Genomic DNA, 13,192 nt, shown 5'->3' with positions numbered 1-13,192 from the left:
ATGATATGCAGTGTCTAAATCTGGATTCTCTATAGCCTCTCTGGTCACTGCATGGTGATTCATCAAAGCTCAGGGTGGTGACTGACAGCCCATCTCAGTATGTAGACCTATCATCTCATCATGGTAACCGTTTTTATTGTTACAGGTAGACTTACATTTGCTGCAGCAGCCTATAGTACATAGCCTTACTCCACCTCAAAAATTGCATTTGGCGAAAGGCTCGGCACACGCATACTCAGGCTGACTGGCTATCGTTCAGGCAAATGAGAAATAATTGCACTCACGCTCTCCGGAAGGCCAAAGTTAGTTACTCTAAGGAGCAGTTCTCTCTCTGTGGGTCTAACCCCAAGAAGTTCTTGAAAACGGTTAAAGACCTGGAGAATAAACCCTCCTCCTCACAGTTGCCCATGTCCATTAAAGGGGGGTGGCAGGGTAGCCTAATGGTTAGAGCGTTGAACTAGTAAGGTTGCAAGTTCAAACCCCCGAGCTGACAAGGTACAAATCTGTCGTTCTGCCCCTGAACAGGCAGTTAACCCACTGTTCCTAGGCTGTCATTGAAAATAAGAATTTGTTCTTAACTTACTTACCTAGTTAAATAAAGGTACAAAATAAATTTAAAAAAGTTGAGGTTATGGTTGTTACTGACAAGAAGCACATGGCTGAGCTCTTTAATCACCACTTCATTAGGTCAGGATTCCTATTGGACTCAGCCATGCCTCCTTGCCCGTCCAACATTTCCTCATCTCCCACCCCTTCTAATATGACTATCCCCGATGCTTCTCCCTCTTTTTTCCCTGCCCCGCTACAAAGTTTCTCCCTGCAGGCAGTCACTGAGTTCGAGGTGCTAAAGGAGCTCCTTAAACTTGACCACAAAAAAACATCTGTGTCAGATGGTTTAGACCCTTTCTTCTTTAACCTCTCTGGGTTAAATAGCCTGGGAAAATGCAGAGCGCCAAATTCAAATACATTTCTATAAAAATCAAACTTTCATTAAATTACACATGCAAGATAGCAAATTAAAGCTACACTCGTTGTGAATCCAGCCAACATGTCAGATTTCAAAAAGGCTTTTCAGCGAAAGCACGAGATGCTATTATCTGATGATAGCACAACAGTAAACAGAGAGAGAGAGTAGCATATTTCAACTCTGCAGGCGCAACACCAAACGCAGAAATAGTTACCTGTAAACTTTGCCAAAACATTTCAAACGACTTTTGTAATACAACTTTAGGTATTTCTAAACGTATATAATCGATCAAATTGAAGACGGGATGATCTGTGTTCAATACAGGAGCGAAACAAACTGACGCTACTTTTCTGGTTACGCGCCTCTATCAAAAGGTACACATGAAGTGACGTTCGTTCTGAGCTATGGTACTTCTTCATTACACAAAGGATAAACCCCAAACAATTTCTACAAGCTGGTGACATCCAGTGGAAGCGGTAGGAACTGCAGGAAAGTAGATTAGAATTCTGGATTCCCCATGAAACCTTATTGAAAAGACAGTGACTTTAAAAAAAAATCTGAATGGTTTGTCCTCTGGGTTTTGCCTGCTAAATAAGTTATGTTATACTCACAGACATGATTCAAACAGTTTTAGAAACTTCAGAGTGATTCCTATCCAATACTAATAATATGCATATATTAGGATCTGGGACAGAGTAGGAGGCAGTTCAGTTTGGGCACGCTATTTATCCAAAAGTGAAAATGCTGCCCCCTACCCCAAACAGGTTAAGGTTGCTTCCCCTATCATTGTATGAAGCATATCTCCAAACGTTTTAACCTGTCTCTCCTTTCTGGGGAGGTTCCCATTGCTTGGAAGACAGCCACAGTTTGTCCTTTATTTAAAGGGGGATATCAAGCTGATCCTAACTGTTATAGGCCTATTTCTATTTTGCCCTGTTTATGAAAAGTGTTGAAAAAACTTGTCAATAATCAACTGACTGGCTTTCTTGATGTCTATTGTATTCTCTATGCAATCTGGCTTCCACTCAGGTTATGGATGTGTCACTACAACCTTAAACGTCCTCAATGATGTCACCATTGCCCTTGATTCTAAGCAATATTGTGCTGCTAATTTTATTGACTTGGCCTAAGCTTTTGATACGGTAGATAATTCCATTCTTGTGGGCCGGCTAAGGAGTATTGGTGTCACTGAGGGGTCTTTGGCCTGGTTTGCTAACTACCTCCCTCAAAGAGTGCAGTGTATAAAGTCAGAAAATCTGCTGTCGCAGCCACTGCCTGTCACCAAGGGAGTACCCCAAGGCTCAATCCTAGGCCCACGCTCTTCTCAATTTACATCAACAACATAGCTCAGGCAGTAGGAAGCTCTCTCATCCATTTATATGCAGATGATACAGTCTTATACTCAGCTGTCCCATCCCCGGATTTTGTGTTAAATGCTCTACAACAAAGCTTTCTTAGTGTCCAACAAGCTTTCTCTACCCTTAACCTTGTTCTGAACACCAACAAAACAAAGGTCATGTGGTTTGGTAAGAAGAATGCCCCTCTTCCCACAGGTGTTATTACTACCTCTGAGGGTTTAGAGCTTGAGGTAGTCACCTCATACAATTAGTTGGGAGTATGGCTAGACGGTGCACTGTCCTTCTCTCAGCACATATCAAAGCTGCAGGCTAAAGTTAAATCTAGACTTGGTTTCCTCTATCGTAATCGCTCCTCTTTCACCCCAGCTGCCAAACTAACCCTGATTCAGATGAGCATCCTACCCATGCTAGATTACGGAGACAGAATTTATAGATCGGCAGGTAAGGGTGCTCTCGAGCAGCTAGATGTTCTTTACCATTCGGGCATCAGATTTGCCACAAATGCTCCTTCTAGGACACATCACTGCACTCTATATTCTTCTGTAAACTGGTAATCTCTGTATACCAGTCGCAAGACCCACTAGTTCATGCTTATGCATAAAACCCTCTTAGGCCTCACTCCCTCCTATCTGAGATATATACTGCAGCCCTCATCCTCCACATACAACACCCGTTCTGCCAGTCACATTCTGTTAAAGGTCCCCAAAGCACACACATCCCTGGGTCGCTCCTCTTTTCATTTTCGCTGCAGCTAGCGACTAGAACGAGCTGCAACAAACACTCAAACTGGACAGTTTTATCTCCATCTCTTCATTCTAAGACTCAATCCTGGACACTCTTACTGACAGTTGTGGCTGCTTTGTATGATGTATTGTTGTCTCTACCTTCTTGCACATTGTGCTGTTGACTTTGCCCAATAATGTTTGTACAACGTTTTGTGCTGCTACCATTTTGTGTTGCTACAATGTTGCTGTCATGTTGTGTTGCTACCATGCTGTGTTGTCATGTTTTGCTGCCTTGTTATGTTGTTGTCTTAGGGCTCTCTTTATGTAGTGTTGTGTCTCATTTTGATGTGTGTTTTGTCCTATATTTACATTGTTTATTTGTTATTTTTTATCCAAGGCCCCCGTCCCCCCAGGAGGCCTTTTGCCTTTTGGTAGGCCATCATTGTAAATAAGAATGTGTTCTTAACTGACTTGCCTAGTTATATAAAGGTTAAATTAAAGAAAATATTTAAAAAATACTACAGTAATATAAAGACCAAATACACGTCTGTTTTACCCATCTCTGGCTTTTGGGGGTCATCTTATTTTTTTACTGTAAGGATGTTTTTACATTTTTATTGCACCTGCAGAGTTTTAAAACACTCCAATATCGTTGCTTTAAATCATTGCACGAGCGAGCACTCTCTCGCAGTTTTTCTCTTTCTCCATCAATTCCATTCAATTTGCGTCCAAAAATGATAATCCTGTTCAAGATTGATATATAGGCCTATATATCGATGTCCTAGCCTACCTCTTTCAGTTAATAAATTCAATGCGGTATTAGCCTTATATTTAGCTAATGAATGATGGGCTAAGCATGATAAGTCTCTAACTTATAGCCTCTGTCTCTTGCGCAATACACACACACCTGTGCTCCGCTAGCCTCCCTGTAAAAACGGCTCCTTAGCTCTTGGAGTCCCATTCAGGAAAAGCTCTACTAGAAGAGCTTGCTGGACTTTTCTTCTTTTTCTTCTTTTTTTTCTTATACCAATAGACTATTCAAGGATACAGAAGGCAATAGACCTCACGGGTAGTTTGAAACCAGAGTGATCACGCGATGGCGGTAGGCTATAACAGCTATTGAGTCAGACCCGTAACCATTCATTCCTCATGAATAGAAGTGAAAGCCTTCTGCATCTCAATCTAGTCCGATATTATTCAAGGATGTCATTAGAATGATGAAGATGAGGACAACAAAACGTATTTCATTTAACTGTTGAAAGCGAGGAGGGAATGAAGAAACACTAGAGAGAGAAAGAGGAAGTAGGCTAATAACATTAAGGGAAATATTCTGAAAAATTGTAGCCCTCATGTGATGCACTGGAATCACATGTTCTCTCCCTGCTATATCATGGTTTGAACGATGTGACTAATTCCAGTCCATATATTACAGTATAATATAATACAGCACAGTAATACAGTTCACACTCAAAAGGATTAGCCTACTGAAGCTTGTTTCATTTATTTACCTAAGAGAGCATAGCTAGTTCTATATCTATGGGCTTTTATGTTTTTATGTAATGTGTAATGTGCAGAGGCCAAGATACACTACATGACCAAAGGTATGTGGACACCTGCTCATCGAACATCTCATTCCAAAATCATGGTCATTAATATGGAGTTAGTCCCCCCCCCCCCCCCCCCCCCCCCATTGCTGCTATAACAGCTTCCACTCTTCTGGGAAGGCATTCCACTAGATGTTGAAACATTGCTGCTGTGGCTTGCTTCCATTCAGCCACAACTGTGAGTTGGTGAGGTTGGGCACTGATATTGGATAATTAGTCCTGGCTCGCAGTCTGCGTTCCAATTCATCCCAAAGGTGTTCGATGGGGTTGAGGTCAGGGCTCTGTGCAGGCCAGTCAAGTTTTTCCACACTGATCTCGACAAACCATTTCTGTATGGACTTCGCTTTGTGCACAGAGAGTATTATCATGCTGAAACAGGAAAGGGGAAGGCCCAAACGGTTGCCACAAAGTTGGAAGCACAGAATTGTCAAGAATGTCATTGTATGCTGTAGCGTTAATATTTCCCTTCACTGGAACTAAGGGGCCTAGCCCGAACCATGAAAAACAGCCCAAACCATTATTCATCCTCCACCAAACTTTACAGTGGGCACTATACATTCATCAGTCCAGAGAACCAATGGTGGCAAGCTTTACACCACTCCAGCCGATGCTTGCCATTGCGCATGGTGATCTTAGGCTTGTGTGTGGCTGCTTAGCCATGGAAACCCATTTCATGAAACTCCCAACGAACAGTTATTGTGCTGATGTTGCTTCCAGAGGCAGTTTGGAACTCGGTATTGAGTGTTGCAACCGAGGACAGACGATTTTTACGCGCTAATTCTCTTCAGCACTCGGCAGTCCCTTTCTGAGCCGTTGTTGCTCCTAGATGTTTTCACTTCGCAATAACAGCTCTTACAGTTGACTGGGGCAGCTCTAGCAGGGCAGAATTTGACAAACTGACTTGTTGGAAAGGTAGCATCCTATGACAGTGCCATGTTGAAAGTCACTGAGCTCTTCAGTAAGGCCATTCTACTGCCAATGTTTGTCTATGAAGATTGCATGGTTACACTTGTCAGCAGCGGGTGTGGCTGAAATAGCCGAATCCACTAATTTGAAGGGGTGTCCACATACTTTTGTATACTTTTGTTAGTTAAGAACAAATTCTTATTTACAATGACAGCCTACACTGTCCGAACCCGGACGACGCTGGGCCAATTGTCCGCCGCCATATGGGACTCCCAATCACAGCCGGGTTGTGATACAGCCTGGATTCGAACCAGGGTGTCTGTAGTGACGCCTCTAGTACTGAGATGCAGTGCCCTAGACTGCTGTGCCATGATATATATGATATAGTGTGTCATATAGCCTATGTATTGGATAATGACACAATCATTTGGGCTTTTTTTTTTCATTTGCCCGAAATGCCACATGGCCAGTCCGTCCTTGCTATGGTGTATTGCAGAAGGAAGTTGCTTATGTGCATATAGTTCAAGACAAGAACGCATGTTGGGAGTAAGTAAACTGACAGTGTCTTTTCCTTTTCCTCCCTTATGAAGTGTTCTTATGAAGTGCTGAGTGCAGCAGCTAAGTCTCTGGTCCTTTCATTACACTCTGCATTGTTTACATCAATATGGGGCACCGGGCCATAAATCTCCCGCCTGAGCCGCCGAGACAGGACCATTTGTATGCACTGTTTTAACCGACAACATCCTCTGCCCATTAACGTCCTTCCCCACGCTCTCAGTCTCCTCTTATCTGCCCAAATCGAGCTCTATCCGCCGAAAACAAATTCGCAGATCCATGGCATGGTAGCTTTTTCTTGAAAAGAGCAGTGTAGAAAACAGTGCGTTTTTGGAACAAAGGGGTTAGGAATAGTATTTTTGCTGCAAGTCCAACATGGTATACATGGAAAAAAACAAACATCTATTTGAGTGGAAATGCTAGTGTTGTGCGTTTGGTGTATATTTTCTGTAAATATCGCCCATGTTTATACAAGTCTCCATATTCTGCCTGTTTTCATATAAGTATGGGAGAAATATTTTATACAAGTATTTTTTTATCGATGTTTTCCTGAATTTGTCAGCCACCGAACCAAGAGACTGCAGAAGGCAATATGTTATATACACCAACCCAAGAGCAGGCTAAGAGAGTGCAGAAGGCAATCAAATCAAATCAAATCAAATGTATTTATATAGCCCTTCGTACATCAGCTGATATCTCAAAGTGCTGTACAGAAACCCAGCCTAAAACCCCAAACAGCAAGCAATGCTGAGAGTGCAGAAGGTAATATGTTATACACCAACCCAAGAGCAGGCTAAGAGAGTGCAGAAGGTAAGAGGGGTTGTAAAAGGAGTTGACACCCAGAGAGACCGGCGCCCGCTTTTGTGCAGAGAAAAAAATGATTTATTGCCACGCGAGCGGTTCAACCAGAGTTCACTGAGAATTGTGATGTTTGCGCGCGGAGGAGATAAATGATTGTCTTGCTGAGCTAGTATATCACAGATTCTATATCCAATAGGCTACAGGCGAGTAAGTGTGCTCAACGGTTTGAGGCAAAGAAAACAAACGGAATGTAATTACTTTAGGCCTGATTTCTCCTCTCCAGATTACAGGACTGCCTGATGCTACAGGTATACAAGATGATGATGATGATTTAATAATAATAGCGTTACGCTCATAATTATCATGCTAATCATAATGCCAATAGTGTACATCTAAATGGATCATTTGTGAAGGAAATTAAAACGTGCATTAAATGCAAATAAACCTATCGAGTTCGGTTATTAGTATAATTGACCCATGTTTTAATTTATCCCAGGTTATGGAATGAATCTTCTCGCATTCAATGCACACTCCAACCAAGTCATATTTCATGTAAACTGCACCAATGTCGGACCTGTTATGTGCATAATGAATGCCTCTATCTGACAAGATCTGTGACAGCAATTCACTGAACTCTAAATAACAAAAGTTCTTAAAACAAGATTGATTTTGGAAGAACAATTGGAACGGGTAAGAAAACAACGGGCGTCTTATTGATAAGAGCCCTGTAATAAACGTTGTATAACTTGCCTGTTTCATTGCGCACAGTATGGCATACCAAATATAAATAAAATGTTATAAGGGTATTTTAATGTAATATGTTAAAGAAATGCATATATATCTGACTTTGTATGTTTACACCGTCTTATTCTAGACGTTAGTGAGATGGATTTATTTGTCCCAATCTCATATGATCTGAAAGAAATGTAGGCTAAATTCTCGCTCTTCGAGCATGTATTCTTAGGCTTTGAACATGACGTGAACACTCTTCTACGACCCATAAATCAATTTAGCCGAAATTCAAGTGGAGTAATTTGTTTATGTTGGTTATAACTTCATGCTCTCAATGAACAATTGGTGTTGCCGGTGTTAACAAGTGTTGTGCCGAAAATCTCCCCCCTGCCAGAATCCCCCCCCCCCCCCCCCCTTCGCGTTCTTTATTGCTGCGAGTTGCTTGCTAGTTGAGATTTCTGCTCTTCACTCCGTTGTCAGGTTAGCCTAAATTTCACTAATCTTAGTAGCAGAAGGCATTTTTGTCTGCAGTTTTCGGTTTGGCTATTTGTTTCAAGTGTATGTGGCGGTTATAGCTTGTATAGTGCCTGCGCCCGCTCATGTCGTCCGTACCTAAATCCGCTACTGATTTGTAATTAGTTTATGAATAAATGTCTTTGCCAATATTCGTCATCTCTCCCATGTCTTATTCGACTAGTAAGGATAATAATTCAGCCATAGTTGTTCTGAAATGTTTATTGCTTGCCAACATTTTACTCCCTCCTCTATGTTTAATACAACACACATACATTAATTATTCATTTCGGTTGCATATCCTGATGTGAAGTGTGTTCTATAGAAAGTATTTGACTCTGATGTGTGCCACAGAAAGTATTTGACTCTAGCCACGAAATTAAGGAAATTAGAGGGGGGATTCTGGCAGGGGGGAGATTTTCGGCACAACACCGGAAATTCGATCTCTGCCCCTCATGCTATTCGCGTTGTTCTATTGCATTCTAAATTATGTCTTGTATTTCCTTTGATTATTTGTGCTTACAATAATGATAAACACGAGATGATCATGTTGATGTTAAAATAACTTATTGGCGTGAGGGTGTGAAGTGTGAATGCAGCTTCAGGGAGTGAGGCTGCCCTTGTGGCGGGGCTAGGAGGAGGGTGAACGGAAGAGGGATTCAATCAGAGTGGTGCTGGAGAGGCTAAGACGTCTACTGGAGGATTCTCCTCAACAGCGTTGTTGTATTATATTAGATAAATAGAGGTACTATAGGCTATACTTGTAGTAAAAGGCCTATAGAATTGAATCAGCTTTTCGAAATATATTCAGTAGCCTAATGACGGCATTGGTCCAATGTATACGAGGGTCTATGGCACTGCCATGTTCATTTGAGTTTGATATGTACACATATATTTGGTGTATATTAAGCTAATAATATTTTACATGATTGCCTTATTATAATATATTTTGTAATAGCCTACAAGTTCAAAAAAGTACCCTAACACACTTCGTTAGTAGCCTACACTGTATTGCTTTAGTGTTAGCTTTGGGTTCATATGGCGACAGTATGTCATTATTCGACTACCTCTTTGTCTATTCGTCCGTATACCACATATGTTTTATCAATCGAAAACGACTCTGTAATATTAATGTTGTTTGACAGAGCGAACACATCCGTGTTGCAATTGATTAGTGAAAGCAGATAAGCAGACATTTTAGGTAATACGACTATTATTTACGATATTCTTTTCATTATCTTTGTGTGGCAATGATTTTCAAAACCCCTTGTTTTACCTCTTCCATTTAATATGTGAAGTCGTTTGCTTATAGGGAAGTAATTACGCTAATAACTCGGGTCTTGTCATTATTTGCATTTTCATACAACCAGCAGACATTGTATGCATAATCACGTGCAAATATAATAAATAAATATACAAAAGTGAGTTTTAAGCCCAAGCATTGTTGTCTATATCTGGAAGATGTAAGAACACAATTCACAATGGTTTCTCATCATTTTTAATATAGTAATAGCTATATTTCAACAAACAGCACACTCATATTATAATTACACATTCAGTCAAAAATAATGTCAAAAATATTTTGTGATAGCATTGATATGATCCAAGTAGCCTTACATATCATTCCTTCAAATAGGCTACTCAATCAATAGTTTCCAATAGGAGCATTGCTATAACGTACCAGGAAAGTTCAAGAAACGAAGTAACTTTAATTGCGCTTGGTTTTCATTCGAATATCTTTCCAATTGTGGTAGGCCTACTCTGTAAATAACAAATAAATATATATTTAGGTCCAAAGGATCCGTTCAGTGTGTGCCTCTCTGTCTCTGTCTTGTCTCTTTCTCTGTCCTACCTCTGTCTCTGTCTCCGCCTCTGTCCTGTCTCTGTCTCTGTCCTGTCCTGTCTCTGCCTCTGTCCTGTCTCTGTCCTGTCTCTGCCTCTGTCGTGTCTGTCTCTGTCCTGTCTCTGTCTATTTCCTTTCTCTGTCCTGTCTCTGTCCTGTCTCTGCCCTGTCCTTTCTCTGTCCTGTCTCTGTCCTGTCTCTGCCCTGTCCTTTATCTGTCCTGTCTCTGTCTCTGTCCTGTCTCTGTTCTGTCTCTGACCTCTCTCTGTCCTGTCTCTGTCCCTGTCCTGTCTCTGTCCTGTCTATGTCCTGTCTCTGTCCTGTCTCTGTCCTGTCTCTGTCCTGTCTCTGTCTCTGTCCTGTCCTATCTCTGTTCTGTCCTGTCGCTGTCCTGTCTCTGTCTCTGTCTTTGTCCTGTCTCTGTCTCTGTCTCTGTCTCTGTCTTGTCTGTGTCTTTGTCCTGTCTCTGTCCTGTCTCTGTCTCTGTCCTGGCTCTGTCCTGTCCCTGTCCCTGTCTCTGTCTCTGTCGTGTCTCTGTCCCTGTCTCTGTCCTATCTCTGTCCTGTCTCTGTCCTGTCTCTGTCCATGTCTCTGTCCTGGCTCTTTCCTGTCCCCGTCTCTGTCTCTGTCGTGTCTCTGTCTCTGTCTCTGTCCTGTCTCTGTCCTGTCTCTGTCGTGTCTCTGTCCTGTCTCTGTCGTGTCTCTGTCCTGTCTCTGTCCTGGCTCTGTCCCTGTCTCTGTCTCTGTCGTGTCTCTGTCCCTGTCCCTGTTTCTGTTGTGTCTCTGTCCTGTCTCTATATCTGTCCTGTCTCTGTCTCTGTCGTGTCTCTGTCTCTGTATCTGTCTCTGTCCTGTCCCTGTCTCTGCCGTGTCTCTGTCCTGTCTCTGTCCCTGTCTCTGTACTGTCTCTGTCTCTGTCGTGTCTCTGTCTCTGTCCTGTACCTGTCTCTGTCCTGTCTCTGTTCTGTGTCTGTCCTGTCCCTGTCTCTGTCATGTCTCTGTCCTGTATCTGTTTTTGTCTCTCTAAAACGGCATACTGATCATGCACTGCTATTGTTCTCTTACTATTCATATATTCTAATTGGTTGTTTTCATCCGTAGGTTAAGAAGAAATAAACGCGTATTGCTATGCTGCCTGAAGAATCGGAGCGGGTTCCTCAGGCGCCATTAAGTTCCTTTCAGACTATTGGAGGATAGCTACAAGTGACTTCACGGTTTATCCATCTGGTTATATTCAATACAGTCTTACATCTTATTCAAAGTCATTTAAGTTCTGTGTAAAGCTATATATTTATCATGCAAAAGTTAATTCCTTCCCAACTTTTGAGGTCATATCCATTTGAAGTGCACCCTGCTATATCTATGGACCACCACCAATCCCCCATATGTCATCCACAGGGCTACTACAACACTAGCACCTGCTGGATATGGCACTGGACACAGTAGAGGCCACGCGCCACAATTCAGAGAGATCCCACTCTTTCGTCCTACTGTCACCTCTTCTTCTTGTGTCAGCTGCACTCTGTTCCTGTCTGACCCGTTCTGAGGCACGCCTGACCAGGTGGATACCCGCCATGGTAAGGCAAAGCTCTCTTCAGAGGAAACAGGTGCATTCCATCCACCCCTTTGCCTCTCACCAAGACATCTCTTCCCGTGGATGACAGAAACTCTTCAAAAATGCAATTTCAGAATTTGGATGGGGGTTAGGCCCCTGGTTTGATCAATTCCTTATCATTTATGTTAGTTCACAACTGTACTACATACAATACTTTCCTCCTAGATAGGTCAGATACCCAGGGGTAAATTGGGACTATAAACCCTGCACATAATACTGGCAGGACTGTTGTAGCACATGTGACACTGCAGGTGATTATTTCCAGTGGTGGTCTCACTCTTTAAGTGATGAGTTGAGTTGACACTGCCATGTGTAGATTTTAATAATGCATGTGTCAGATGTTTCCCCGCCTAGACTTTGTCTTTAGAAGGGGGGAAGATGTAACACAAGATGTAACTATCCCTTGTTATGTCTCAGACACTTCCAGTACAGCATTACTTTTAAATGTTCCTTTTGTCATTTCCCCAGGTGATTTCCCCAGTGAGGCTGGTGGTCTCCTGAGTAGAGGAAGAGATGGAAAAAGATACAGAGACGGAGGGAGAGACGGAGGCAGGCGAGAGCAAGAGCGTTCACCAGCACCCAGCTAGTGTTACTAGAGAAGGAGTTCCACTTCAGGCCCTACCTGTGTCCACCCCGCAGGCTGGTGATGGCTGCAGGCCTGAGGCTCACCGATCGGCAGATCAAGATCTGATTCCAGAACCGACGCATGAAACACGAGAAGGACCATAAGGAGGACAGTGTCATAGAGACTGAGACGCCAAACCATCCTTCTCTACCACCACACACGTTGTCCTCCCTCAGTCCAAGGTTCTCTATTGGTGTTGGGTACTCAGTTCTTGTCTAGTGAGAGCGCCTAGATCTCCAACCCTCCTCTTCATAGATTAAGATCGTGCCCCTGCTCTGGTTGGTTTTAACAGTAGAAATGACAGTGAATGTTTTTGTGTTTCCTCCATGGATCTTCCCTATCTCACCACCATACCTGCACCTGTCTCTTACTGTTGGAGACAGCAGTTGTTTGTCCACAGGTCTCTCAGAACCTTCCTCATGGCACAATGATGCACACCTATCTAATGACATCAGTGCACGCTTCAAACGTCACGGCTTCCCCCTAGAACCTCCTACTCACCCTTAAGAGTAGGGCACAACCCTAACATCTACAGTGAGGGAAAAAAGTATTTGATCCCCTGCTGATTTTGTACGTTTTCCCACTGACAAAGAAATTATTAGTCTATAATTTTAATGGTAGGTTCATTTGAACAGCGAGAGACAGAATAACAACAACAAAAAAATCCAGAAAAACGCATGTCAAAAAAGTTAGAAATTTATTTGTATTTTAATAAGGGAAATAAGTATTTGACCCCTCTGCAAAACATGACTTAGTACTTGGTGGCAAAACCCTTTTTGGCAATCACAGAGGTCAGACGTTTCTTGTAGTTGGCCACCAGGTTTGCACACATCTCAGGAGGGATTTTGTCCCACTCCTCTTTGCAGATCTTCTTCAAGTCCTTAAGGTTTCGAGGCTGACGTTTGGCAACTCAAACCTTCAGCTCCCTCCACAGATTTTCTATGGGAT

At 42.5% G+C, this 13,192-nt stretch overlaps 1 non-coding gene and 1 pseudogene across 1 annotated transcript in view; both read left to right on the top strand.

Annotated features, from left to right (window-relative positions):
* The window catches only part of LOC110532667 (uncharacterized), a 65,803-nt gene extending 54,560 nt beyond the window's left edge, over positions 1–11,243 (top strand). Inside the window, exon 3 of the transcript XR_016483401.1 lies at positions 11,106–11,243. This is a non-coding gene — a transcript (uncharacterized LOC110532667). The remainder of the gene's footprint in view (positions 1–11,105) is intronic.
* Positions 11,244–11,681: 438 nt separating this feature from the next.
* On the top strand, positions 11,682–12,879 carry LOC149981315 (uncharacterized; annotated as a pseudogene).
* Positions 12,880–13,192: the final 313 nt, after the last annotated feature.

Source organism: Oncorhynchus mykiss, chromosome 9 (genome assembly GCF_057628025.1).
Source record: "Oncorhynchus mykiss isolate SJ-2025 chromosome 9, ASM5762802v1, whole genome shotgun sequence".
NCBI lineage: Eukaryota > Metazoa > Chordata > Actinopteri > Salmoniformes > Salmonidae > Oncorhynchus > Oncorhynchus mykiss.
This window is presented reverse-complemented; position numbering and strand designations above follow the sequence as displayed.